Below are 27,808 nucleotides of genomic sequence, written 5' to 3'. Positions count from 1 at the left end.
TCAGAGTTGCACCCCTCTAGGCAGGGCCGGCTCTACCGTTTTTGCTGCCCCAAGCAGCATGCCGAATTGCCGCCACCACAAGCGGCTGAAGAGATAGGAGCTGCCGCCGAATTGCCACTGCCGCGGGCGGCTGAAGATAGAAGCTGCCGCTGAATTGCCGCCACCGTGGAAACGCCCTAACGGCACACGGACTGCCGCCTCTTGCAGATTGCCACCCCACGCACCTACTTGGAACGCTGGTGCCTGGAGCTGCCCTGCCTCTAGGGGTGCAAGTAAGTCTTGAAATCCTAGTTTCTAAGGGCTCGTCTTCACTTCGGGGGTAAATCGACCTAAGTTACTCTACTCCAGCTACATTATTCACATAGCTGGAGTTGACGTAGCTTAGGTCAACTTACCCCAGTGTCTTCATGGCGCTGAGTCGCCGGGAGACGCTCTCCGGTCGACTTCCCTTGCTCTTCTCAGACAGCTGGAGTACCAGGGTCAACCAGAAAGCACTCTGCTATCGATTTAGCGGGTCTTCACTCGACCCACTAAATCAATCCCTGCTGCAATCGACTGCAGCAGTGTCAATCTCCCTATAGTGGAGACCAGCCCTAAGAGAGATGACCCACTATTAGTATTCAAGGTGTTGGATTTGTTCAAATTATGGATATTTATGTTATGCTAGCCTTCTGCCACTACTGTTCTTCTTTATCAGCATGTTTTAACAGAGAGAAGTCTTTAATCAAGACACAAAATGTACTGAACGTTTAAGCTGCTCATGACAGTTCTAGCTTGTACTATGTGTGCACAGAGCTATAAAGCTTTTCTTCCTACACTGGGTAAACTGGAAATTCAGAATCACAACACATCCAGGCAACTTCCACAGATTCCACATCATGTGTTTCATCTAGATACCGCTTTTATAAACTAATATTTATGCTTCAATTCTTAGGATTGCTACAGGATGTAAATCTTCAAAAAACAATGAAGCAGGTCAGGCGATCAGTTAGGGCTCAGTCCTGCAAGCTGCTTAGTGCCTGTGAAGTTAAAGCTTGCTAAGGGGGGAGGGATAGCTCAGAGGTTTGAGCATTGGCCTGCTAAACCCAGGGTTGTGAGTTCAATCCTTGAGGGGGGCATTTAGGGATCTGGGGCAAAAATTGGGGATTGGTCCTGCTTTGAGCAGGGGGCTGGACTAGATGTCCCTTCCAACCCTGATATTCTATAATAGTGCTCTGCACCTCACAAAAGTGAGCCCTTTAAAGGAAGTTATCAACTTTGAAAATTGTATTTTTCTTTTTTTTTAATCTTGTCTATGCTACTAATATCACCATTGAAGCCTCAAAGTGAAGCTTGTTTTCAAATTGAATTTGTAATTCTCCATATTTACAACTGGTTTTTAAATGCTAATTTTGATGCAGACTGAGAGAACCAAGATGTCAGAGACAAGGTAGGTGAGGTAAACAACAACACTGAAAAGAATCAAGGTGTATCAACAAAAATCTTTCTATTCATATGCACCAGCACTTTGACATGAACTGTTCTGAATGTCATATGCACTTTCTCCCACTGACTCTGTTGTGTCCGACAATAAGGGCATGGCTACACTGGAAACTTCAAAGCGCTATTGTGGGAGCGCTCCCGTGGCAGCGTTTTGAAGTGCGAGTGTGGTTGTGTGTGAGTGCTGGGAGAGAGGTCTCCCAGCGCTCCTGGTAATCCACCTCCACAAGGGGATTGGCTCCCAGCGCTCGGAGCCTGTTTACACTAGCACTTTAAAGCGCTCTGACTTGCTGCGCTCAGGGGGGTGATTTTTCACACCCCTGAGCCAGCAAGTTAGAACACTATAAAATGTAAGTGTAGCCAAGCCCTAAATTGTGAGGACACCACACAAGCTATTAGGGAAGATTCCACACCCACTCTTTAGGCATTAGTTCTATAGCAGTGGCATCTTTTGTCCTCCTGGGGAATGCCTATTGCTGACAGCAGCTCAGGCTTGGAGCACTTCCGATGGGCCATGCTCCACCTATCAGCACATGCATACTCTGAGGCTGATGTCCTCAAATCATCAGCCACATGACATTTATCTATTAAAGATAAATTTGGATTCAAATTTTAAGTTATAGGCAGACTGGTTATGGGAGGAGGATTCCAAAGCTAAATTGTTTTAAGATAGCAAATTTAAGATGTTCCTTTAAGTCATCATTGGAATTGAAAACAATATTTTTAAATTGCTAGGACCTCATTCATAAATATCAAATTGAGATGGCTATTAATACAGAGAGCATAATGATACACGCACTATGAACATTTAGTGGATTTACTTAATAGATCTCTATGCCATGCAAACATCCTTGATTGTTACAGAAAAAACTTGCACACAGAGAAAAATGAGAACACAACCACAGAAGCAATAGGAAAGGTTCTTGGACAGATAAATGCTAAATTGGTTGGAATAATATCTAAATCATCATGTGTCTACTACTGCATAGGTGGTTTTACATTTTGAGAAAAAATAAAAGCAGTGGAGAGCAATACAGAGAAAAATCTATATTTGATTAAATGAGTAGGGCAGACAAATTGTCAAACCCATTGTTCTGTTCCAAAATAAAATGTTCCATGACCTGTGAAGTCTGCTCCTAGTGGAGCTGGGGAGTACCAGGAGGCAGTTAATGCTCCTACATAAAATTAGCACAAGAGTTTGAAGTGTCTTATTTCTGCAAGCTGCATATTTTCTTAACTAATATTGATATCACATTGACAGAGTCTCACTTAGTTATGAATGATGATAGTCATTAGTAATTTCAAGTCTTAACCAAATGTTTAGTACTTACATACCACCTGACATCTTCAGAGTGCAGTACACACATTAACAAATGGAAAAACACTTCTAGTATCCTTAGTGGGTTACTTGAGATTAGTGAACCACTAAATTTTAGTACTCAAGCTCTTAGACAAAATTTATAACAAGGAACAATACAACATATACATAAAATATATTTTTCAAATTTTCATCATGGGTATTATTGATAAGTACCAAGCCCTCAGAAAAACTCAGATATCCTAAGGATTTAAGTTAAGTCAGATAACCTGGACTCAGCACAAGACAATTGTCAGAGCTGTCACGTTTGACTGCATACAACTTTTTACTTTCCTGAAGCCTTATGTTTTCTACCTCTGAACAACCTGCTATTTTATATTTATTCCCTGTAAGGGAAATTCTCTTTGAATAAAATATAAGAATCACTAGATATGAACTGCATATAGCTCACTAGAGTGGGATTACAACTCTGTTTCATGGAAGTGAAAGGCAGGTACTGAGGAAGGCTGAAGAAAACCATATTGACATTTGCGATTCTTGTTGTCTCCATCAGCTGCTCCATATAAAGTGGCAGAACAAGACCAGAAACAAGGATATTCAAAGCTGAAACCAGCAACCACCTCCATCAGCATGGTTTAGTTTCACTGGCTTTCTTGGTATGGACATATAATAAATAAGAATGGAACACCAACAAATTCCAAAGCATGTGTACTAACGAATGCTATTACCTGGTCAGTGCTCACATGGGTGCCAAAAGCTTTGATGGCACAATATGAGTGCCAGTGATAGATATAAACTGAATATATATCCAACCACCTTAAGCACCTTGGCAGAGACTGATCCGGGTGGTGCTCAATTTGCAATGAGGCAACCTCTCTTTGGAATCTCCCATGATAATGATGATATGGATTGCATTAGAAGTTGGATTAGACAAATACGAGACAAGTTTGAGGAATGTAGTAATATTACTACTTTTACACTTACACAGCCGCCATGTATTCAAGAATCACAAAAGCAACTTAAACACTAGTGAGTACATTTTCAACATTCTGTATGGAAGGAATTATCCCCATTTTACAAATAGAGAAACTGAGGAAGAGGTGAAGTGACTTGCTCAGAATCACACAGTAAATGCATAGTTCCTGACTCCCTGACCAGCAAGTAGTTGCCCAGCAAACACCTCAGCAGGCAAACAGGAGCAGCTAACAGGGGAGTAATTTATACAGGGATATTTATGCAAGCACAAATGGGAAAGGAGTAAACTTACCCAAACACTAATCACAGAATCAAAGAAATGTAGGGCTGGAAGGGACCTTGGGAGACCAAGTTCCTGCCCCCTGCACGCTTTTCCTACTATTTAACCTACACATCTCCCTTACTGCAGATTAAGCCCATCACTTCTTGCCCTTACCTTCACTAGACATGGGGAACAACTGATCTCAGTCCTCTTTCATAACAGACCTTAACAAATGTGAAGACATATTGTGTCTCTACTCACTCTTCTTTTCTCAACAAGCCCAGTTTTTCAAAAAACTTTTCTCAGAGGCCACTTTTTCTAAATTTTGTATTATTTTTGTTGCTCTCCTCTGGCTTCTCTCCAATTTATCCATATCTTTCTCAAAATGTGCTTTCCAGAACTGGACACAGTACTCCAGCTGAAGCCTGACCAGTTTCGAGTACAGTGGGACAACTATCATGTAATATACCCCTGAACAATTTTAGACTTTTCATGACTGCATTGCACTGTTGACTGATAATACATTTATGATCCCCGGTAACCCCCCAGGTCGTTTTTAGCAGCAGTTCTGTCTAGCCAGTTATTCATTTTGTAGTTGTACATTTGATTTGTCCTCCTAAGTATAGTACTTGGCAGTTGTCTTTACTGAAATTTATCTTCTTGATTTCAAATTCTCCAATTTGTCAAGATCATTTTGAATTCTAATCCTGTCTCCACAGGGCTTGCAACCCCTCCCAGCTTGGTGTCATTACAAATATTATACGCATACTCTCCACTCCATGATCCAAGTCATTAATGAAAGTATTGACTATTACTGGACCCAGGACAGACCCCGCAGGACCCCACTAGATATGTCCTCCCAGTTTCACAACAAACTGTTGATAACTACTCTTTGAGTACAATCTTTCAACCAGTTTTTCACCCATATTATAGTAATTTCATCTCAAATACATTTCCCTACAGTGCTTATGAGAATATCAGATGGGATCATATCAAAAGCCTTTCTAAAGTCAAGATATAGCATGTCTACAACTTACTGCCTAGCCACTTCTTTCTACAAATCAAAGAAGGAAATTAGGGTGGTTTGACATGATTTGTTCTTGACAAATCCATGCTGGCTATTACTTAGAACTCTATTATCCTCTATGTGCTTACAAACTGATTGTTTAATTATATGTTCCAGTATCTTCCCAGGTATCAAAGTTAGGCTGACTAGTTTATAAATCCCTGGATCCTCTTTGTTCCTCTTTTTAAAGATTGGTAATATGCTTGCCCTTTTCCATTCCTCTGGGACATCATCCATCCACCATAAGTTCTAAAAGATAATTGCTAACAGTTCAGAGATTGCTTCAACTAGCTCCTGAAGTACATTAGGTGTTATTGACTTGAATACATCCAACTTATTTAAATATTCTTTAACCTGTTTTCCCCATTTTGGTTTGCATTCTTTCCCTCTTATTGTTAATATTAATTATGTTCAGTATTTCATCACAATTTCCCTTTTTAGTGAAGCATGATGTAAAATAGGCATTCAATTCCGCAGCCTTCTTCAGGTCATTCATTATTAGCTCTCCTTCCCCTAAAAGGCAAACACCTTCCTTCATCTTTCTCTTGCTCCGAATGTATTTAAAGAAACCTCTTCTTATTACCTTTTATGTCCCTTGCTAGATGTAACTTATTTTGTCTTACCCTTTCTGATTTTGTTCCTACATGCTTGTGCTATTCTTTTGTACTCATCCTTAGTGATCTGTCCATGTTTCCAATTTTTGCAGGATTCGTTTTTGACTTTCAGGTCATGAAAGAAATCTTGACGGAGCCACACCGGCCTCTTACAGCGTTCTTATATTTTCTTCACTTTAACATAGTTAACTGTTGCGCCTTTAATACTGTCTCTTTGAGAAACTGACAGCTCTCCTGAGCTCTTTTTTCCCCTTACATTTTCTTCCCACGGGACCCATCAGTTCTCTGGGTTTGCTGAAGTCCATTTTTTGGAAGTCTATTGGCCTTATTCTGCTGCTCGCTCCTTTCTTTCCTTAGAATTATGAAATCTATCATTTCATTCTGTCTTTCACCCAAATTGCCTTCCACTTTCAGAACCAAGTTCTCCCAGTTGATCAGAATCAATTCTAAAAAAATGTATTGGAAATTTTGTGTTTTGCCTTATATCTACCCAGACATCTGCTGGAAAAGTAAAAGTCCTGCACTACCAGGTCTTATGTTTCTGTTTGTTCTAGAAATGACTCACCCACCTCCTTTTTCCTTATTTGGTGATCTATAATAGACCCCTGCAGTGATGCCACCTCTATTTTTTACCCCTTTTATATCTTTACCCAAAGACTTTCAATTAGTGTGCCTCTCACCTCCTTCTGGACCTCATATCTAAGGCTACATTTTAGTCCCGGGTATTTTTAGTAAAAGTCATGGACAGGTCACGGTCAGTAAAGAAAAATTCATGGCCCGTGACCAGTCCATGACTTTTACTATATACCCCAGACTAAAGCTTGGGGAGGGCAGCCCTGTGGGCACCACAGATGCTGGGGGAGGTGGTCCGGGGGGCATTGTGGTACTGAGGGGGCACCGTGGGAGCTAGGGATAGTGCGACCTGGGGAAGCTCTGAGGGTGCTGGAGCGACGGGCATAGCCTGGGTGTTGGCCAGGGGGGGCGTAGCCTGGGAGGGGTCACCCTGGGTGCTAGGGAGGGGGCTACGGGCGTACTGCAAGTGCTCGCATGGGGGAGTCAGGGCCTGGGGGGGTACCACAGGTGCTGGGGGTTGGTGGGGCTGGGGCAGGTTCCCCACCCAGCTCCTGGGAAGTAGTGACCCCAGTTCCTAGCTCCAAGTGCTGCCTATGCTTCGCCCCAAGCCCCCATTCTGCAGCTCCTATTGGCTGGGAACTGAAGCCAATGGGAGCTGCGGGAACAATGCCTGAGGGCAGAGGCAGCATATGGAGCTGGAAGGGGAGTTGCGGTCACCCTTCCGGGGAGCCCTCCCCCCAGATAAGTACTGTCCCGCATCTCAATCCCCAGCCCTGAGACCACCCCCCCCCCACAAATTCCTGCTGCTAGGGGGTAGGGGGCCCCCCCAAGTCTGCCCCAGCAGCAGCCAGTGCAAATGGCTCAGGGGCTGCCGGAGCTGCTCAGGCAGCTCCAGAAGTCACAGAATCTGTGACTTCCATGACAAACATGGAGCCTTACTCATAACAAGTGTATATATTCTTGATGTATAATTCAGCACCTCCTCCCTTTTTTTCTTGCCTGTTCTTCCTTTCTCTATCAATATTCCACTGATAATTGGTATCACAGAGACTTGGTGGGATAAATCTTAAGTCATACTTTAACTTACATATTATAACGACAGAGTCATGCAGATCAAAGGGCAGTCCCGATCAGTGATCAGAGTTCATGCAAGGGGTCCAATAATCATGAGACCTAATGCAAGGGGATGGTACAGCAAGGCAGCTAGTGGGGTCAGTGTGGGGCAGCAGGGCAGGCTCAGATGCAGTGGCATGGCCAGGTCAAACAGAGCAGCAAGGCAGGGTCGGGTGAGGCAGGAAGGCAAGGTTGGGTTGATCTGAATAGCAACCAGTGTGTGATGGCTTGTTGCTCAGGCAAGGCCAGAAGAGAAACAGTTTATTTATGTTTGGATCTTCAGATTTTTCTCAGATTTTTTCACTCAGTTTCCACAGAACTCAGTTTGACTCCAGCCTCTCTCACTCAGGTAACTTTATTTGGCATACAGAAGTCCTACACTGAGTTAGACTCAACCGGAGTGGCGATGGATGCAGAATACATCACAGTTCCAAAGTTACACAGAAACCCTCTCCATTTATATACACATTCCATTGCATTTACTATACAAGCCAAACATTTTTAGCTTGGCTACTTTGCAGTAATCAATCCCTCTGCAGCATGCACTGTCTATGGTTAAACTTCCTCTTTACATTCCTAACTTATTTTGTTCCTTGTTATCTAGTTCACAGTAAATAAGGCCCTGGGTATTCTCCCTCTTTTCTTAGTTGGCTCCGACATTCTGGCCTTTTAGCCTACTGACCTATTTACTAATCTTATATAGCACAAACATCTTGTTTTCTGCCTAATGATTCATTTACCTCCCTCATCCTAGCTTTCAAAGAATGAGGCCTCCTCCCCTGTGTTAATTACTTGTTCACTTCCTTGTTTTTTTACAGCATGTTTTGTGATGATAATTATTCACATCATGCCAGGCCACAGCTACAATCTATTGTCACCTGCCAATCAGGATCAAGACTGTGTGGCCAAATCAGGAAGCGAGTCACAGAACCCTGGAAGCTGGCCCACTGATGTCTGTGAATTCTCTGGTAACATCCCACTGTGGCAGTGTGCATGACAGCCAAGGCTACTTCCTAAATACCCAGTGGGCCTAGGTTAGAACCAGGGTCTTGACATCACAACCTCCCATTTGGTGCAATTTCACACCTGAGGTCCATGGGTGTCCCGTCCCACCCCACCCTACCCCCTTTTTTTTTTTTTTTTTTTAAAAGGGGTATGTACATGGTGAACTGGTTCCCAGCTCTGCTCCTCAGGGACATATCTTTGTGAACCAATAAAATACCACAACTTTCCTTTGCATATCTGGGAGTCCAGATCTCATGCACTAGCTACTCTTCTTGTCCCTGAATTGGTGTGGAAGGAGGTTGTTTTTGGTTGGGGGAGAGATTGTGAGAGAAGGAAGCATGAACTACATAATGCAGCTTTAGGGATAGGGAAAGCTGAAGTTCAAAGATTACTAGGTTGATTGGGCTGCAGATCTGGTAAGAACCTACATATTGGTGGTCCAGCTTGTAGACAGGGTGGTCTGTTTTGAGGTTTTTGACCACAACTTCTGCCACACTGCGTAAATGGGGACCTTCCTAGCTGTAGCAATAAGCATAATGCTGGTACGCCACCTTGGCCACATCAAAGTGTCACTTCAGCTTCTCTTGAGTTTGTGGAATGTCATGTATCAGATCTGAGGCTGCGGGGAGGAAGTGCACAATGAAATCAATGTTGAAAATCATAGTTGGGGGGGAAATACAGGCTCACCTGACTTAAGGCATGATCAGCATTATTATATGTGAATTCTGTGTATGGAATCAATGAGGAAAAATATGAAGCACCGTAGGTACTGGTCCAGTATCTGATTCCCTCTTTCTGATTAGCCATCTGTTTGCATATATTAGGTGGCTGAGATATAGAGATGCACTGCTAGTAAGTTGAATACTGCCCTCCAAAACCATGAGATAAACGAGGGTCCCCAATCTAAAGTAATGTGGTCTAGGTGGCCATGGAGGTGGAAAACGTGGGAGATAAAGAGTTGGTGTCCTCAGCGGTGGGGAGCTGTGTGCAGTTGTAATGATTAGCAGGACTTGAACCTAGGCCTGCAGGACCAACATCCCCATACTGCCACCCACTGGCAGCTTCAGCCTAGCCACTCCCTGTGACCCACAATCTGTAGAGGCTGCATGCCACAGAAAGTTCTACCTTGAATGATCCAACTGACAGTTGTCTTAGTGATCCCTGTTCGGATCCAGGAACCAATACAAGTAGGGTGGGTCTGTGTAGCAATTAATGGGCAATGGTTTGCTGCTCAGACAAGGCCCGAAGGGAAACAGTAAGTTTATACATAGTCACCAGCCACTCAGGATCAACACTGTGTAACTCTGCTGGAGTTTATACCTTCAAGAGACACATTTAGATGCTTGTAAGCTTGGAAAATAGACAACCCATCTACAAATGACTCTGCATCACTCACTAAGTCTCTAATAAAATACCATTAGAACATCTGGCTTCTTCACTGTTCAGTTCTAAGTAAGTAAAGCTTTACTGCCCTGCTTGTCTCTGAAACATGCAACTGTTTGTCCTAAATTATAACATGGCTTCGAAAGAAACAAGACAGTTGATTGGTTTAAGTGGAAGGCACAATTTTTTCCCCCCCATCCTCTGACTTTAATTAACCTTATTTGGAAAATAAATTGAAGATAAGGCTCCAAAGTTTGCTAAACCTTCAAGTCTATGTGATAGCAAGAAATGAAAGCAAACTTTCAGGTCAGGAAATACAAGGACATTTCTCACAGTGGCTCAAAAAGGGGTTTAGCAAAAGATGCCAATGTTCCACCGGGTGGAAGGATGGGCAGTCTTTATACCAGTGTTGCTTTCAGAAAATGGGGCATATAGATGAAGCAATGAGCTAGAACTGGGAAGGATAAGACACATCTTGCTCAAGGCTAAGAATTATTCTCTGAAGAAACTAGAGCTCAGAATCTTACGGGAAAAGAAAAAAAAATTAAACAGTCTAATGGAAAGTTCAGAACATGGACAATCTTCTTTCTAATATACTAGATTCCAGGTCCTCCAAATTCCCTTTAAGAGCAATTGATGGAAGTGTTTCTGGATAATGTCCACTTTTATAAAAGTGGTCATTCTGACAATAACCATCTAAGAGATATGGTTGTTCAGAACTGGAAGTATCAAGTGACCCTGATGAATGAGATCCTGAGAAATTGGCAGTATCCACATCTGACATACTTACATGTGCATCTGGGACCAGGAAGTAAGACTCAAAGTTACTAAAGTTCAACCCTGGCTGATCTTTCTGGCAACCCTAACTATAAGGAGGTGAAGAATGGAAAAGCATCTCTCTATAGATTCAGACAGAGAAACGATAGAGAGTGTGTTCATTCTTCAGGCCTGCGTGCACCAATGCCAAGAGAAGGACTTGGTAATCTTTTTGGTGGATTTACGGAAGGATCAAAAATGCAATCTGATTTATACCAGCAGGTCTTTACTTACTTTCTACCACATCCGGCTTCAATGCTAGGCCAGTTGGCCTGCCTGATGGTCTTGCCAAGGACAAACATTAGAATCTTCTGCCCTTGAAACAGTCCTCTGGCTTTCATTTTTTGGTCCATCTTGGTGGCTGAGCTAATCCATGATAGTTCTGCTGTAGCTCTCTATATGAATGACTGCAGTTCCTAGAGGGACCCTAGGAAGGAGGCTGACAACTCATGAGGTAGATGTTGATTTGGAATTCCAGAGGACACCACCTGTCCTGAACCCTGTAAGGCCCACGTGTCCATCCCATCAGTCATGCAAACATTACAAAGATTTTCCCAGAGAGATAATATGGTGATCGCCACCAGTAAAGTAACAACTGGACATATGGAGGGATTGTCAATACGCAGTCCGTATCATAATTTTGATAGCTGCAGTGTGGCCTTTAACAAGTGAAATTATCTAATTTAAGACGACTTCTTACTGATGAACCAATTTTTGTCAGGGATGGACCACCTGCAGTCAATTTTCTTCAAGATGGGAAAGGTGAGATTGACTGGCTAAGCTATTTTAATGAATGGAATGAATCAATTCAACCAAGACCTTCATGTCTGTCTTCATTAAGAAGGAGGCAATCTTAAACCATCTGATTTAAAGCAGGAGCAAAGTTACCCTTCATGAGCAGAGGACTGGTGCAGAAACTTATGTCTATGGGAATACTCAGAAGAAGAGGCCCATTTCCATTTTTTGAGGTATGGTAGTTACAGCCCTTGTTTAGAGTCCTAAAAGAGGGGAGAACTCAGTTCTCAGCATTGAGTGAAATGCAGGGGAAGGGGAGGGATTACCTTTTGAGTTGCGAGGGACTCGTGAGCAGGGAAGCCCACGTGGCTTGGATTTGTGAGAAATTAGTCAAAACAGGCCAACGGGATCCGAGTAAAGACAGAATATTAAGATGCTTAGGTGGGATTGGCCTGGTCTGCCTAAGATTTAAAGCTATTGAGGTAATTGGTCACTTGCAGCTTGAGGGGGAACTGAGAAGGGAGACAAGGAAGAGGCCTCTTGGATGAATCAGAGGGTCAACAGTGGGAGAAGCAAAGTAAGGAAGAGAACTTGTACCAGGACTGTCCTCGAACACTAACAGCCAGCCTCCTGTGCAATTCAGGAGTAGTCCAACATTTCTTCCCCCGCTAAATCACTTAAGACTTGACAGCTGCTATAGTGCTGGAGCAGGGTGAATAGAGAAAGCAAGCTCCAGGCTAGGAAAGCGAGACAGGCATCTGCTGAAGAAAAGCTTCAAAATAAACTTGGAGAAGTCGTTGGTGAAGGTTACTAGTGCAGGAAGCCAAACACTGGAACTGGGAGACTTTTGTTGCCAGCTGGGACCTACTGAGCCATTGACATAGCTAAGGCTCTATTGCCAGGGCAAGGGGAGTCTCCAGCCATCTTTCTCCCCTCAAGATTCATTTCCTGTCAGAGACCAGCTGCAAAAAGATGGAGAAGTTGGTTTGAAGACAAAATAAATAAATAACCCTGAGATAGAGCCCTCAGACAGCTGCTGAGGAAACCTGAGGAAAAGGAGAAAATGGGGGCACCAGGCAACTTCAGTACAGTTCACCAGGTGTGCCCATAGCAGATGCTGACAGGCAGATTGATTTACGTAGGAAATCCTATCGAACGTCTTGTATGATTTTTTATCTTGGGAAGGGGAAAGGGAAGAGAGAAACCACAGCAATTTCAAGCCTGATGCAGCAGCAGATTCCCTTGATTCTGTCAACTGTCTAATCACAAACCCAGACACCCTTGCCTTGCCCCTTCCGAGACCCACCCCTGCCCCTTCTGAGGCCCTGCCCCCATTCACTCCATCCCCCCTCCTTCTATCACTCACTCTCCCCCACCCTCACTCACTTTCACCAGGCTGGGGCAGGGTTTGGGGTGTGGGCTCTGGGCGGTGGCTGTGGGGTTCATAGTGTGGGAGGGGACTCTGGGCTGAGCCTGGAGCAGGGGGTTGGGATGTAGAAGGGGAGTCGGGGTGCAGTGTCTGGTAGTTTGCGTGTGGGGGGCACGTGCAGGAGGGGGTGTGGGCTCCAGCCAGGTGGCATTTACCTCGGGCAGCTCCTGGTATATCCGGCTCCTCGGCTAAGGGGAGGCCAGGCAGCTTCATGCACTGCCTGCAGGCACTGTCCCTGCAGCTCCCATTAGCCCCACTGTGCCGCCAGACCTTTAGCAGCCTAAAATCTACCTGACTGGCTTCAGTAGCCTCCAGGAGATGGAGCCTGCTTCCTAGAGACTCCTGGCCAATCTGGGAGGGTTGGCAACCCTACCCTTGATAGAATATCAACAGCATAGACCAGGATAAATCAGGTGCCCATATATAGATATAGATATCTCTCTCTCTCTCACACACACACAGTGACATTCAACCAAATTGAAAGGTAACAAAACTTTAAAAGTGATTTATAGGACTCGTTTCTGTAGTACAAAACCATGCACTTACGCTTCAGGGTAATACACCTATCACATATGCCTATCATTAGCTTTCTGGGAAGAATTTTCCCATGGAGGGGTAGCGAGTGTGGTGTGTCAAATTCATCCTGTGTAGGGGACTAACTTAGTACTATTATTTAGGGCTGTCAATTAATTGCATTTAACTCACGCAATTAACACAAAAAATTTGGGCTGTCAAACAATTTTTTAAAAAATTACGTGATTAAAAAATGATTTGCAATTAATTGCACTGGTAAGTAATAAAATACCATTTATTTAAATATTTTGGATGTTTTCTACATTTTCAAATATATTGATTTCAATTACAACACAGAATACAAAGTGTGGAGTGCTCACTTTATATTTATTTTTGATTTAAAATATTTGCACTGTAAAAACAAAAGTAATTGCATTTTCAATTCACCTAATACAAGTACTGTAGTGCAATCTCTTTATCAAGAAAGTTGAACTTACAAATGTAGAATTATGTACAAAAAATAACTTCATTCAAAAATAAAACAAAGTCCACTCAGTCCTACTACAGCCAATCGCTCAGACAAACAAGTTTGGTTAAAATTTGCAGAAGAAAATGCTGCCCATGCCTTGTTTACAATGTCACCTGAAAGTGAGAACAGGCATTCACATGGATCTGGAGTGTCTAGGTCCCCAGCTTTCTTGTCAATTTCATGGCAAGACAGCCAACGGACATGTAAGGGACACAGTGTCTACAGAGACACTGCATCACCCTAACTACACTGACACAAGCTTTACGCCTCTTGGAGGTGGAGTTGGAGTTATGTCAGCGTAGTACGGCACTTACATCAGTGGGAGGAAGACTGTAGTGTAGACACTGACATAAGGGCTACATAAGCTGCCCTATTTTGACCTAACTGTGTAGTGTGGACCAGTCCACAGTAAGTGATAGCCAATTCCTGGAAGAATTTACAATCTAATTTGGTACACGATTGAATAAGTGAGCATGACAAACAAAAGGAGGGAAGATGGGGAGAGAGTACAAGAGCACAGCTTACGTAGGCTAACAACTGCATAACTTGAAGGTTTCAGTCAGTTAGCATTTAAAGACTGATTCAAAACAATAAAATTAAATCAGCTATCCTCAACTGATGCATACTCAATCTATCACTGGTTGGCTAGGAAGAGAGGAGAGTCTCCAGTAGGAGAGCATAGCAGCCTGATGGATTTATTCAGGGGAAATCATTCTATGCATAAGCATGAGTGTGAAAGAAGGCACATACACAGACATGGGAAAACCTGACAGACAGAACAAAGGAGGCAAGGGACAACACAAGACAACTGCAGTCAAGTAGGAAAGAGAGAACAAGCAATTTTGATAACATACTTACGAAACAAGAGGAGATGGACAGATTCAAAAAGGGGTCATCAGCGACAGGCAAGGAAGATGATCTGAGTAGCTGCACTGTGGATGGTCAGTGGGCTAGATTTAAAAATTAGGACTAAATATTATCTTCAAACCACGTTGAAGCACCCGCTGATAAGACTAGGAGGTTTACATTAATATTACTTTTAATTAGTAAAGTTATTGTTCCATTCAGTGGGGAAAAACAATTTTTAGGACTACCGCTATTGCTGTCCTTTGTTTGGCCACTGGTGTATGTAAATAGTCGATCATACACACAGTTTCTAGAACCGCAGAAATTAGGCACACAGCTGAGTACTTAAAAGCTAGATATTCAAACAATTTAAGTGTCAGAGTGATGCTTAAGCATTGTCGTCTTAAACAAGGTTAGCTATCTGAGCTGTTTCAGGCTGTTTGCAAATTCAAAGAGAAAAGCATGCACTGGTTTACGTTCTGCTCATATTTGAAAGGTTTTTCTAGCCCTTTTGGTTGTCCCAAAACAAAACAAAAAAACCAAACCACCACCACAATTCAATACTCCCTCCTCTGTCTCTCAAAGAATGCTTAAATTATGTAGAATCTGGATCTGCCAAGGGGACCAAATAAATACCTTATGATAGCTGGATCCTCTGCACACTGGGTGTTTGACACCACTGTTCTATGGGCAGGTTATTCTATAATTGCCCTTAAGAGAATGTTTGCACCTTCCTCTGAAGCATTTGGTACTCACCAATGGCACCTAAGACACTGGACTCGCTGGACCGATCTCATATGCAAGTCCTATGTTCCTAAAGTAAACTGAATATTCAACAACCATTTAATTGTTATAGCAGCAATTAAAACAGGGAATCTATTTCACATAATAGAAATGTTATGAGAAATAAATCAGAATAACGTGTGTCAATATCCTCAAACATTTAAGTTTATTGACAAATTTCCATACTACTGTACAGCTACTGGGGGACGCAGCTAGCTATCGCCCCACTCCACTCACATAGCGTATAATACTTGACTCTCCACTAAGCATTGCAGTAACAGACATCTGAATTTCCTCAATTACATGAGTTTTAAAATCATGCCATGGAAGTCACTTTAACAGTGGTTTGTTAACAATTAAAAAAATAAAATAAATAAATAAGGCAAAATTCCTAAATGGAAACATAACAGACACTACAGTTTGTCACAGACAGAATCTGAAACCAGAAAACTTCAGTTTGTTTTTACATTAAGTTGTTAAAGGTCTGGTATAACCCACCAAAGTCACACTGTACTGGATAAAGGCTAAAATTGTCCTTAATTAATTTTTCATTTCAGTGGGAAGTAAGATTACCTACTGTCCTGAGGCTTTTTAATAAGAGTGCCATTTAGGAACAGTAGGTGCAAAACTATCTGCTACAGAGACTAAAGTGATTTTCTGGGGTTCTGAATTAATACCAAGAGCTGAAGATAAGTGTTTTTAAAGAATATACCCAATAAGGAACAGTGGCAACGTACACAACTTTTCCATTTAATTCATTCAAGTCTGTAACAGTCTGTTGTGTAAATGTACATTTAGGGACTGTTTTAAATTGTAGGCTTGGCAGCAATGCATTCTGGGAAAGGAAGCAGGAGGGGAAGAAAGCAATTCCTGTTCCCCAGTGAAAGAGAAAGGAAGTAGGAATCAAGACTTGCAGTGGTTCTTCTTCTGAGAGTTCCTGGAAAAGGGCCAGGCTGTGCTAGAGAGCCTGAAAAGTAATAGGTTTTGGATCTCTACTAAAGGGAGGAGACAGAAGGCAGGGTCTCTCCATAAACAACTATGCATAAGGCTGGGTGACAGTGGCAGATTCTTCCTGCAGTCCTTCACAGCAGGTAGAAGGCTGAGACAAAGCCAGGAGGAAGCCAAGAGAGAAGTTGCAGAAGTGGGTGAATGAAGTTACCCAGGGCATTGTAATAGAGTATGCAGAGCACCTGGAGGTGAGCTTCCCCTTTGTTTAGGGGCCCAAGCTTAGGGTTTCTGAGACAGAAAGAAAAGGAAGGAAGATATTCCTCTTCACCCAATCTCCACTGTGGTCAGATGGGAGGTGGTCATAACCCTGGCAGAGAGATTAGAACCAGACAAAAGAAAGACTGGTATTGTCCAGTTTGGACCCTAAAACCAAGGCAAGAAAATATGTGGGGAATTCTAGTATAGAGGAGAATATATCACACAAACCTTAGGGAAAGTACTGTGGCCAGGAGAAAGCGAAGAATGCCACACACTGGGTAGAGCAGAGGTGGGCAAACTACGGCCCGCGGGACCGTCCTGCCCGGCCCCTGAGGCTAGCCCCCAGCCCCTCCCCTACTGTTCTCCCTCCCCCGCAGCCTCAGCTCACTGCGCTGCCAGCGCAATGCTCTGGGCGGGGCGGCTGCAAGCTCCTGGGGCAGCGCAGCTGTAGAGCCTGGCCTGACCCGGTGCTCTGCGCTGCGCAGCCGTCTGTCCTGGTGCAGCCGCGTGGCCAGCCACCGGTGCTCCAGACAGCGTGGTAAGGGGGCAGAGTTGGATAGAGGGCAGGGGAGTTCGGGGGAGGTCAGGGGCTGGTGGTGTGGATAGGGGTTGGGGCAGTCAGAGGGCGGGGAACAGGGGGGTTGAATGAGGGCAGGGGTCCTGGGGGACAGTCAGGAAGGAGAGGAGGGGTTGGATGGGGCGGCGGCTGGAGGGGGGGCAGTCAGGGGACAGGGTGGATGAGTCAGGGGTCCCGGGGGGACAGTCACAGAGATGGGGCAGGGGTTCCCGGGGGCTGTCAGGGAACAGGGGTGGTTGGATGGTGCAGGAGTCCCAGGGGGGCTGTCAGGGGGCAAGAAGCTTGGGGGAGGCAGATAGGGAGCGGGGACCAGGCCATGTCTGGCTGTTTGCGGAGACACAGCCTCCCCTAACTGGCCCTCCATACAATTTCAGAAACCTGATGCGGCCCTCAGGCCAAAAAGTTTGGCTCTAACCCAGGGACGGGCAGTGTTTGCTTTGGACTTTTTGTTAGACTCATTTCCTCCAGGAGTGTAGTTTTCCTAAAACAGAGGGCAAAAACTACATAATCACTTTAGCACCTAACAGCAAAGGGACTGGGCACTTTCAGTCTCAAGAAAAGAAGGGGGGGGGAGAGATGATTGATAGTCTTAAAATTTGTTAAAGACTGGTGATCAATTGTTCTCCATGTCCAGTAAAGGTAGGAAAAGAAACAATGGGCTTTATCTTTAACAAGGAAGATTTAGGTTAGATATTAAGAAAAACTTTCTAACCGCAAAGATAGTTAATCTCTGGAATAATAGGCTTCCAAAAGAAGTTGTAGAATCTCTAATCACTAGAGGTTTTTAAAAACAGCTTAGACAAATATCTGTCAGAGGTAGTCTAGGTTGAGTTGGTCCTGCCTTAGTGAAGGGGGCTGGACTGGATATCTTATAGTACTTCCCAGCCTTACATTTCTAGGATTCTATGAATATGGCAGGGATGACCTTCAAATTATAAGAGATCCAAGCAAAAATCTTAAACATTTTTCTCCTCCTGTCTTAGAACTAACTTAAACAGCAGAAAAGACTCAATCAGAAAGCGTACCTTTAGGTGTACCTCTAGTCTTTTGAAAATAGTAAAAAGGTCAACTTATTGCAATTCACAAAGTGAAACTTCTCATTTATGGAAGAAACAGATGCACTTTAAGGTCAGCCATTTGCAATATAAAAAGAAAACTCCAATCGCAGCACTTTTAGTCAATTACAAAGAATTACTTATACCATATATGACAGGGCACACAGGCCCCTCACTGGCAAGGGGGATTAATGAGGGCCTGTGGACCCAATCAGCCCCACCTCAGTACACTTGTAGCAAATGGCAGGTGTAAAGAGGGTAGCTAAAAGAGACCCAGTTCAGTTGGGACTCCTACTTTGTTTTACATTATGATAAATGATCTGCCAGAAAGTGTGCAGATTGGAACAGGTATTTCCCTTTTCACAGGCAACCGTGCTATACAGACTAAGCATAAAAGACAAAGTATCTGTGGAAAAGATAAATGAGGCATGGCAGAGAATTTCCAAATGGGAAAATGAGTGGGGATTTAAATTCTCACTTGCAAAAGCAAAGCAAATGTTTTTAATCTGGAAGAAAATTAGGGATGAATGGAATTTATTTCTTCACGGTGAAAATAGTCAGATAAACTTTTGAATTATGTTCCTAAGAGTAGTCTTTGATAATAAGTTAACTTGGAAAGGTCACACAGATAATATAATTCAAAAGTATAAAAATAGGCTGAACTTACTTAAAAGTATAGCTGGAAACAAGTAAGGTACAGATAAGAAGGTACTGATGATGTATAGAGCATTGATAAGACCAGTTTTAGACTATGGATACCAAGCTTTTGGTTGAGCCTCAAAAACAACTCTTAGAAACATGGAACTGCTCCAAGCCCAACCTCTGTGATTGGCACAGTCTTTTATCCACAGTCTTCTTCAGGTACAAAGTAAAGAGAAACCTGAGGCTGGCACATGCCAGCCAACTTGGGCTCACAGGGCTCGGACTGCAGGGCTGTTTCACTGCTGTACAGACTTCCGGGCTCGGACCGGAGCCCAGGCTCTAGGACCCTGCAAGGGTTCAAGCCCAGAAGTCTACACAGCAATAAAAAACAGCCCCACAGCCCAAGCCTCGCAAGACCAAGTTTGGCTGGCACGGGCCAGCCACGGGTTTTATTTTGCAGAGTAGACATACCCTTAGATTCCAGTGCTGACCCATGAATATATCTGATGCTCTGTCCCATAAGTAATTTATGTATCATTGGCACCGCGCTTCTGCTTTTTACTCACTCATAACCTTTGAGGATCTTATTGCGAGACTGTGAAAGGTATAATTCAGTGGTGGGCAACCTGCAGCCCATCAGGGTAATCCACTGGTGGGCTGCCAGACCATTTGTTTACATATGTACGGCCGCCCGCAGCTCCCAGTAGCTGTAGTTTGCCATTCCCGGCCAATGGGAGCTGTGGGAAGCAGTGTGTGCCTGGCTGCCGCTTCCCATAGCTCCCATTGGCCGGGAATGGCGAATCGCAGCCAGTAGGAGCTGCGAGCCGCCATGCAAATGTAAACAAACTGTCTGGCGATCCACCAATGGATTACCCTGATGCGCTGCGTGCAGCCTGTGGGTTGCAGGTTGCCCTCCACTGGTGTAATTGGTCCACTCCATCTTCTCTCCTTATATTCCTCCTCAGTTCATTTCACTACGTAGTCTTATTGAAAGAAATGTAACACTCAGAAAACAGAGAACTGTACAGACAAAGAAAGGCTGACTGAAACTTTTATATGCACAATTATTTAAACTTAAGGTGTTCAGATAGTAGAACTTTTCATTCTAAGAATGGACTTGGGCTTTCTGTAATTTCCCCCATACAGAATGTTTGTATATTAAAGCTCTTCCAAAAGCAAGTTATTAAATATTCATATAGATGTTTAATGAATAATCTGGCTATTTAAAGAATCCTTAAAAGAAACTACATTTCTGCAACTATACTGGCATCTTGTATAAAACTGGAAACGCATTTGATCATACTTCGTGTGTATTCAGTTTCTCTTATAGTCAATAAGCTTTTCCTGTTTGGGCGGGGGGGGGTCTCTTTCACCACAAAGGAAAGAATCAGTTAAAATATAAAAACAGGAAAAATGATAGGGGCACTTGGGAGCAGGTGCACTACTTAAAACTTCTTTTAGCTCATTTTAAGTTCAGTATATCTCAAGATGACAGTGACTCCTCTATTCAATAGGCAGTTTAAAGACTGAAAACTCCTTCAGTCGTCTGGTCCAGAACTGACAATGTAAGGCTTTGTTTGAATGATAATACCAGTCTTTAAGTAAGCTCACAACACTAACCTGGAACAATTACATCCAACTCTGCATTTTTGTTTTTTCTGAACTGGAGCAGACTATATTCTGCATAAATAACTAGTCTGTTTAAAAGTCTCATGGCAGAAGAATTACTTCATTAAAAAATAAAGTTAATTGTAAAACATGTATCATTAGTTGAGTCTTCTTGGACATCTGAATTCTCCCATACAACTCATGAAGGATTCAAAACATAGGTTTGAGGGGGGAAAACACAAATGGACTCATTCTGTAGTTACCAATTTTTCAGCTGTCCATGGTACCAGCACAGTCAAACAACTGTAGGCAAAGGCACAAGTCATGTAGGTACTCCCTTCTTAACACACAGACACACACACACACACACTTTTCTAAGATGAAGGGCAACTTGCATTAAAAAAAAAAAAAATCTAGTGCTCAATTACTGCCTGGTATGTCTTCGATTCTTAGCAAAATTGATAATCTATAATATAGTAATTCACTGAAACTGCAAAAAAGCACATCAGCCCCAAGGTGACAATACCTCTAAATCGGCTTTCTATATAGAATCCTGTAACCAGAACACTGAAAACATTTAAAATACAAAATACATAGATTGTATTAGCTGTTTTTCCCCTAACTTTCATTTAAAAAATCATAGCTGAAGACTGTGAAATCTGTCATGTATTTGAAATCTAAAAACCTCAATGGCAGGATTATTACAAAATGGCTTGCAGGATATGATGCCAATGCAAACTATTCAGAAACTGTGAAACTACCATTCTTTAACATGACAAGTGTTAGAAATACTCCTCCACAATGATACTGTAACTACTTAATGGGAATTATATTTCAACAGTAGCCATACCAGAAGTGTACCATTAAATATTTACCTTAAGAGTAAGCTTTCAGACAACAGTACTTCCTTCACATAAGCTGCTATTAAAAAGCCTCAAATCAATGGAAAGCTTGCTAACTTAATGATAGGCAAAGAAAATGTTGCCATAAGCAATGACATGTTATGAAAAATAAATCATATTTTATCACTGTTTATACTTGTCCATGTAGTGTTCTTTAGAAAGTTAATAAGAAATGTAGACCAACTGGGCCGTTTAAAATGGAGTATGCCATTTACTGCTTTAACTCCTGTGAATGATATTTCTTAGTCTCTAAGGTGCCACAAGTACTCCTTTTCTTCTTGCTCTAAAAGAAGCCCACTGGCATCCTTCCTACTAGAAACTCTTCCTTCCCTTCTCCCCTCCAAACTACAGTGTGGCATCAGCCCAGGTTCACAAGTTGTTCTGACTCTGAGTCAGCGGCTAGCGTTACCTCGGACAACAGGGACACTTAATACCAAGCTTTTCAGACTGCAGGAGCTCAAAAGGTTACACAGAATTTGTATGTTGACTAAGCCCTGGTCTACACCGGTGGGGGGGATTGATCTAAGTTACACAACTTAGTGACGTACTTAGATCGACTTACTGTGGTGTCTCCACCACAGTGAGTCAACTGCTGAACCTGCCCCGTCGACTCTGCCTGCGCCTTTCGCAGCACTGGAGTACAGGAATTGACGGGGAGAGTGCTCGGGGCTCGATTTATCACGTCTAGACTAGACACGATAAATCGATCCCCACTGGATCGATTGCTGCCCGCCGATCCAGCGGGTAGTGAAGACATACCCTAAGAAATACCTACTGTAGTTGCAAATGAGAAAAAACATGGAACAAGGGCTAACAACAGATGACTTTCCTAAGCATCGCTAACCTAGTACCATCTTATGTTCATTTATGGGGGAGGGAAGAGGAGGAAGATTTATTAGATTTTTATTCTTCAGATTCTTTAGTTAAACACAATCACTGAAAGTTTTGTTAGAATGTAGTTTGAAATTTGTTTTTAGATATTAGCCACTGTCCGAATTAGTGCAAAGACAACTACGTTAGCCATCAACTTTCTCAAAGGCCACAACTAACATCTTGTTCTAGTTTATTAAATTCATCATGAAGCTGTCAAGTTGCTGAAACCTAGTGGTAGCTGATTTGAGGTTTTGCATCTATTCTTAAAAATTGATTAAATAGACAAATTAAGCTTACAACGTTGAGTGAAAGATCAGGTTTCCAAGGAGATGGAGCCTGGGCCCTGAATACATAGTCTAACATTATATTTCTTTTCACAGATTGGATTAAAACATCAGATAAAATATGTAGCTCCTATTGTTAGAGTTGTGCACGTAATCTGATGGAAAAGGTGATGAAAATATACCCAAGTAGGTGTCATTTTTATACAGCAGGGTGTATTTAATGCAGAATCAGCCATCATAGTTTAAGGTAAAACAGTTAACTAGCCATAGTTTTTATAAAAGAGTTTTTTTTATAGGCTATATTAGATTACTTGAAAACCCAAAACATATAATTTCCCCAACCTTTAAAACTAGAATATTTCAATTAAATACAGCAAAAGTTAAGATTTCAAAACACATTGTTAACTTGTTGTTTTTCCTGAATCTCACACATTTAAACAGCACTATATGGGGGTACACATTTCATCAGGAGAACTATAACACTGCATGCACAGTTCTGCCAAGTTCATGTTTTGCGTTAAAAACTTTTTGAAATTTAGGACTTCTATTCCAAGTTCTTCAACCTTGCCATTAGATTTTGCATTTAATTTCCCTTGCTTTCAAGGGAGAAAAAAATTAGTAAAGGGAACAGAAGGCAGCCATATCTGCAAATATCTGAAAATTTTGAGCCAGTTTAGTCATTCCTGTAGAAAGCTGAGTAGAAAGTACTCTAGGCATATGAGTGAAAATGCCAACTTTAAAAAAGTCGTAACTTGTTTTTTAAAATATACAACTTTCTCTTTAAGCTTGGATTGCGTGTGTGTGTGTGTGTGTGTGTGTGTGTGTGTGTGTGTGAGAGAGAGAAAAAAGCTTTAGGAGAGATGATTCTTGTTTACACGTCTTTCATCTACATGACATTTTTATGCAGATTTATAACTCAACCTGAATAGATTGATCAAATTTTTGAAAAAAAAAAAAAAAAATTTTGTTCAGGGCTAAAATCATACTTGGAAAACTTCAGTCCAAAAGTTTTTGATAAAGTTATGAGGAACAGAATGATACCTATAACTCATTCTTAGCTATTGTTTTTATAGTGTTCACAGTTAGTGAATGCTATGGGCCCAATTCTGAGAGCGCTCTCCCATCAGCTTAATTACTCCAGCCCCTGGAAGTGGTGGTAGCTATGTCAGTGGGAGAAGCTCTCCTACTGACATAGTGCTGTCCACACTGGTGCTTAAGTAGGCATATGTTATGTCGCTCGGGGGAGGGGTGTGATTTAGTCACAAGCGACATAAGTTATGTCAACTTAAGCTGTAGTGTAGCGATAGCATCAGTCTATTCAACTCTCAAACAAATATTGGCACTTCTAGGCCAAAATCAGAGGTACCGTTGGGGAATTTTGAGAGTTAATTTGGTACAATACACCAGAAAAAGATCATCCGATGAAGTGAGCTGTAGCTCACAAAAGCTTATGCTCAAATAAATTTGTTAGTCTCTAAGGTGCCACAAGTACTCCTTTTCTTTTTACGGATACAGACTAACACGGCTGCTACTCTGAAACCCATAAAAAGATGGAGACTTAGTAAGAAAAATGGAAATACACTAAGTCTTAAAGGACAGGATTAAGATAGCAGTTCTCATTAAAGATAGTCTAATGTTCATATTAGTTTTACTGATTAGATATAGTTCATAGTGACAAAAGCTTGAATATTATTCTTTTGGACGGTTATTATACTTTCAGGATTAGAGAGACAAAGTGGGTGAGATAATATCTTTTACTGGACCAACTATTGGTGAGAGAGCCAAGCTTTCGAGCTTCAAGAAGAAGAGCTCTGTGTAAGCTCGAAAGCTTGCTTCTCTCACCAACAGAATTGGGTCCAATAAAACAGAGGTTCTCAAACTGGGGGGCGCAGAATGTATTCTGAGTGTGTGTTAGAAGCTTTAGGAGAGCTGATTCTTGTTTATGCATCCTTCAGCTACTTGACATATTGAAAGTTTAAGAGGGGAAATACAGGGTTTTTATATTCCGGAATTTGAATAATTTAGTAGAAAGTGGAGGTATCTGAAGAGATGAATTTCTACTGTTCTCAAATGGGACTTCAGAAATTTGGTTTACCAATTATAAACCAATTAAAAATAAAAATCATTGTATTAGGAAGCCACAGTAATTGTTCTCAGTACATTAGTACATTTTATTAACGTGTATTATATTTACTTTCACAACCTGTGCTTCATTAAATGCCAGCATCAAGATCAACAGAAGACACCATGGATACAAATAACAGCTACCAAGGAACACCCTGAGCAGCAACAGTACTAAATATGACAACTTCCAAACAGCTAATCAAGAGTAAAACATCTTTTTTATTAAAAAAAAGCAAGCACTGGGGGGAAAGCACCCCACCAACTAAGTGAAAAATTCTAAACTTATCAGCCCATCATTTAGATCACTGAGGCAGGGACAGTCTCTTACTTTCTAACACAGTGGTTTTCAACCTGCGGTCCACAGACCCCTGGGAGTCAACAAAAGGTTGTCATTACAATAGAACAGTGGTTTTCAACCTGGGGTCCGCAGACTATGTTTAAGATTTCCAGAGGGGTCCACACTCCATTTGAAAAATTTTAGGGGCCCACAAATGAGAAAAAGTTTGAAAATCACTGTTCTAACACAAGGGGACCTCTATTGGGCCTCTGAGTGCTACTATAAATGTGTTTACTACATAAATTTTTTGTTCTCCACACTATCCCATTCGTCACATAAGCAAACCCTTCACCAGGTTTATTTATGGTAGACAGTGGAGACAGCCAACTGTGGGATAGCAGGCCCACGGGTGACCTAGATAAAGAGGGACCAATACGCTTTGGTTCAGTGATTGAACTCAGCTCTGCTAAGTAAGACAGCAAGGCAAATTTGAAAAGACTGCCAACCACTTCAAATATGATCAAACAGCAAGACTCTCTGACCTACTACTCTTTGCCCCACTCTTTCTTCTGACTCTGCAAAATGGTGAAAGAGTCTATTCAAATACTGCTTACGGGGAGACTGGGAGCCCTCACACTTTGGAGAGCACACGAGGGGACTGAACCACACTTTGTTCCAGCACTGGACATTTTCAGCACAGAATAATTATTACTATTACTTCAGATTTACAAGTAAAGCAAATTATTTTAACCAATGTACTAAGATAGACTCTAAGCCAGGGATTGGCAACCTGCGGCACACGTGCCAAAGGCAGCACTCTGCTGCCAGCCGGGGTCTCGGCCGCCAGCCCCGCTCAGCCCGCTGCCAGCCTGGGGTTCTGTCTGCTGGCCCCTGTAAATATAAAATGTATTATTGGCATGCCAGACCTTAAATTAATGAAGACTTGGCATGCCACTTCTCAAAGGTTGCCGACCTCTGCTCTGAGCACTAAGAACTGATGCATGACATCTTCCACCGTGTAAACTATAACCAGCGGAATCCACCTGCAGCTTCTCCTTCTGTCTAGTAATAAGCCCATTTCATTCTGTTTGGCTTCTTAATATTTCATTAGGTTCTTATATAACATGCTTATGGTTAACTGTTGTCATTTATTCCACCATACAACAGGGGGTTATTTAACAAAAACAAACCCTGAGTCGAACCAGTCAGTGTGCCTTATCCATGCCTGGAAGGGAGGGGATGCTGCTCTCTTCTCAGAAGGAGGCACTCTGTCTATTCCCTCAGGAGGCATTGAAAACTATGTACACTGGGGATTGCGGGTGCGGGGGGGGGGCGGGTATGGGGATTGATGACCTCTAATGTAGATACAGTGTATATATATATATATATATATATATACACACACATATACATACACACACACACACACATATTTGTAATATATATTTCTGTTGGGTGTCCACAAACACTCTCTCCCCCAGTACAAACAACCCACACCCCTCCATACATCCCCCCAACATACACCCCCACCTCCAGCCCCTCTATATACCCCAACCCCCTTGCCTCCACCCCTCCATACACCCCCAAACTCCCAAGATACACCCCTCCGTACACCCCCAAGATACAGCCCCACTCCTCCATACACACACACGCAACCCCAACACCTCACTCCCTTCCCCTGACCCCTCCATGTACACACGCGCCGCCACCCTCCTCCGCCTCCCCCACGCCCCCAGTCTCTCTTGGACTCCGGAAAGGAAGCGCCCCCCGACTCTCGCCCCCGCACTCTCCCTGACAGCAACCTCTTCCCCGCTCTGACAGGAGTCCCCCCCCTCCTCTGCCCCCCTCCCGGTCCCACCCGGGTCCCTGACCGGCCCCGGCCCCGGCCCCTCCTCCCCACCCCCTCTCCTCACCGTATAGGGGGGAGGGGGTCGGTGCCCCTCTGCAGCGCGGTGAGGGCTATGATCAGCGAAGGCACCCCCGTCCCTGACCTACTTTCCGCCTGGCTTGCCACTGAACGTCGCACCACTAACCTACTTTCCAGCCAATGGCTTCTCCCCCCGGCCCGAGACCTAGAGCCCTTCTCCGCCAATGACCGAGCCGCTCTCAAAGGTCGTCGTCCAATGGCCTGCAAGCGGGCCTCCAGGACCTGCCCCTCAGAACTCCGACCAATCCGCGCACGCCCAAGGAGAGGGACCCAATCAGAAAGGGACTTCGCAGTTTTCCTCCCGCCCCACAGAAGGTCTAAGTAGGGGCTGGGGAGGGGGAGGCGGGGCGTGCGTGTTCGGTGAGGGGGCGGAGTCAGCAGTGGCTTAACGCTCGGGTTGCGGGCGGGACCCGGATGTAGCGCCTTCTTGGTGCTGCTGGGCGGGCTTTTGAGCACCGTCGGACTCTGGGGAGCACTTTGGCGGCGGACTGGCGCGGGTCTTTGAGCAATTCTTCCCCTGGGTCAGTTCACCACAGCAGCTTCACCACGGTTGCGGTGCCATCATCATGACACCACCCACCCTGCATGTCATTGTCATGACATCACTTTAGGCCACTACGTCATCACCTCACCCTGAAACGTCACTACAATGTCACCACCTCATAGTGCAGGGTCACTACCTTACACTGTTACGCCATCTGTTTGTGCTGCAGCGTCATCACTGTCAGTGTGACATCACCACCTCGTGCTTCTATGTCATCCCCAGCCCCGTAGCGCTACTGCCTCATGCTTTGGTGTCCTCCCATCATGCCATAGCAGCTCCTCGCTGTTACTGCTTCACCTTGCTGCGTCACCACAATGGCCTTCTCTAGGGTTGCCGGCCGTCCAGTTTTC

The 27,808-nt window shown here is 43.3% G+C and overlaps 1 protein-coding gene across 9 annotated transcripts in view; it reads right to left on the bottom strand.

Annotated features, from left to right (window-relative positions):
- The window catches only part of BMAL1 (basic helix-loop-helix ARNT like 1), an 84,577-nt gene extending 57,562 nt beyond the window's left edge, over positions 1–27,015 (bottom strand). For 2 of the 9 annotated variants that reach the window (XM_077818429.1, XM_077818430.1), the window contains exon 1: positions 26,901–27,015. The gene's annotated coding sequence lies outside the window, so the exon portion shown is untranslated. The other 7 variants (XM_077818437.1, XM_077818428.1, XM_077818434.1 and 4 more) reach the window with 6 other exon arrangements.
- Positions 27,016–27,808: the final 793 nt, after the last annotated feature.

Source organism: Eretmochelys imbricata, chromosome 6 (genome assembly GCF_965152235.1).
Source record: "Eretmochelys imbricata isolate rEreImb1 chromosome 6, rEreImb1.hap1, whole genome shotgun sequence".
In the NCBI taxonomy this organism is placed as follows: Eukaryota; Metazoa; Chordata; order Testudines; family Cheloniidae; genus Eretmochelys; species Eretmochelys imbricata.
The sequence above is the reverse complement of the archived record's forward strand: the minus strand, read 5'-3'. Positions and strand labels throughout refer to the sequence as shown.